Here is a 2,578-nt window from a genome sequence, read left to right as displayed (position 1 = left end):
TTCAACATCTTCATTAATGATGTGGACATTGGAGTCAGGAGTGGACTGGTCAAGTTCGCCAATGACACCAAACTTTGGGGCAAAGCATCCACGCCAGAAGACAAGCGGGTGATCCAGGCTGACCTGGACAGGCTCAGCAAATGGGCGGATGAGAACCTGATGGTGTTTAACACTGAAAAATGCAAGGTTCTCCATCTTGGGAAGAAAAAACCTGCAGCATCCTTATAGGCTCAGCAGTGCTATGCTGGCTAGCACTATGGAAGAAAGAGACTTGGGGGTCCTCACTGACCACAAGATGAACATGAGCCTTCAGTGTGATGCCTCAGCTAGTAAAGCGACCAAAATGCTGACTTGCATCCATAGATGCTTCTCAAGCAAATCCCGGGACGTCATTCTCCCCTTGTACTTGGCCTTGGTGAGGCTGCAGCTGGAGTACTTTGTCCAGTTTTGGGCTCCACAATTCAAAAAGGATGTGGAGAAGCTTGAGAGAGTCCAGAGAAGAGCCATGCGCATGATCAGTGGTCAGGAAAACAGACCTTATGACGACAGGCTGAGAGCCATGGGGCTCTTTAGCCTGGAAAAGTGCAGGCTCAGGGGTGATCTGATGGCCAACTATAAGTTTATCAGGGGTGACCACCAGTATCTGGGGGAACATTTGTTCACCAGAGCGTCCCAAGGGATGACGAGGTGGAACGGTCATAAACTACTACAAGACCGTTTCAGGCTGGACATAAGGAAGAATTTCTTTACTGTCCGAGCCCCCAAGGTCTGGAACAGCCTGCCATCGGAGGTGGTTCAAGCACCTGCATTGAACACCTTCAAGAGCAAATTGGATGCTTATCTTGCTGGGATCCTATGACCCCAGCTGACTTCCTGCCCCTCGGTCAGGGGGCTGGACTCAATGATCTTCCGAGGTCCCTTCCAGCCCTAATGTCTATGAAATCTATGAAATCTATGAAATATTAGCTATAGTGTGCTATAGAGTCATCTGTGACAGATGAGCAACACCAAAATGTCTTTGGTGAGTTTAATTAGCAAGTTTCATTTTATTTGTATTATATTGTCTTTGTATTTATTGCACTAATATCTTAATAGGAGGGAGGGATTAAATTGTTGGAGGATACACGGAGTTCTGGTATGAGGACATCTCTAGTGGGAAACAAGGTGTATATGCATATACAACAGTATGCTACATGTAAAAATGACTATATAGTTGTAAAGTCACATCTGCTTTTATCTCTTATATACTGAGCCATATGGAAAATTCTGTAAGAAGGATGTTATTCTCTGTAAAATTGTTTGGTTCATGTTAAAAAGTCCACAAAAAAAGATACCTTCCTCTGTTAAATTCTATAGATTTGCAGTGTTTGCTATAAATCTCTATCAATTCTATTACTAGAAATATTTATAGAGCTTTTTTATAAGGAGGGGAAAAGGAGAACATGTATATCAATGTACCAGAGAGTAATCCAATAGGAGGAGTAAAATAATTATTTGTCCCAACCCTTTTTTATCTTCTCTGAACTAGCAGGAGGAGTAAATGAGGACACAGCATAATCAACCTTATGACCTCCCTTTTGGGTCATGCTTAGGTAATGATTCATTGAACTCATTCAGGGCCCGGGCCAGAACTGTCTTGAGGCATGTCATGACCTCCTGAGGCCAGGAAGCAGCAAGGGTGCTCAGGACCCAAGGGTGTTCAGAGGCCCCATACATATAGAGCACTTAAGACATAGGTGGATCCAGGAATTTAAAAAGGGGGTTGCAGCAGTTAGGAAAGGTGATGCAGCTCCACCATGTGAAGGATTGGGGGTAAAGCAGAGCTAGAGGCCCCAGGCCCAAAAACAAGGTCTGTGGGCCGGGAGCAGGTGCAGGAAGGGGGAACCTGACCAAGCTTGGCACCCCGTGCAGCCACTTTCTACAGCTCCTAGCTACAGCAGCTGCCCTGGGACTCGCCCAATATCTGAGTCAATGAGGAATAGTGGCAGATGGGTCCCTCCCTCCCTTCCTACACCTATTTCCAGAGGGTCCAGGTATGGTGAGTGGCTGGGATGGTGGCAGGAGAGAGCTCCCAGCTTTGGCAGGGGAGAGCTCACTGCGCTATGCAGTGGAAGGAAAATGTGGCATCACCACACCCGCCTGAATCAGCCCCTGACTTTAAGATTCAGGTTTCAGTATCATGGGGTTGCACCCTCTTCGAGTGACTTTATAGTAGGTTTTATTCAGTTAAAAGGCAAAGAGTGACTTTCTTAACTGCCATTCACATGATGTATGGAAACTAAGGAACTGCATTCTTCTTGAGAATGACATAAACATAGCTAGTAAGGATTTTGTCATAGGGATTTAGCAGGCCAGAAGTCACGTTGTTCTTATATGGCTACATGGACTCTGTGAAGAGATAAAGGTTGCAAATATTGTTTTTGTGAACATCACACTCGATAAGCAGTTTTCTGGCTCAAAACCACTTTAATGTTATGAAATAAGGTTTCCTGGCTAAAACTCATAGGAGAGGAGTGAGATGACACCACTTTTATGTAATGGCTGAAAGAGAGGAGCAGAATCAAACAGAGTGCAGTAG

This window comes from Gavialis gangeticus, unplaced genomic scaffold, assembly GCF_001723915.1.
Source record: "Gavialis gangeticus isolate Ggan-Ray unplaced genomic scaffold, GavGan_comp1, whole genome shotgun sequence".
NCBI classification, from domain to species: Eukaryota; Metazoa; Chordata; order Crocodylia; family Gavialidae; genus Gavialis; species Gavialis gangeticus.
Note: the sequence above shows the minus strand (reverse complement) of the source record.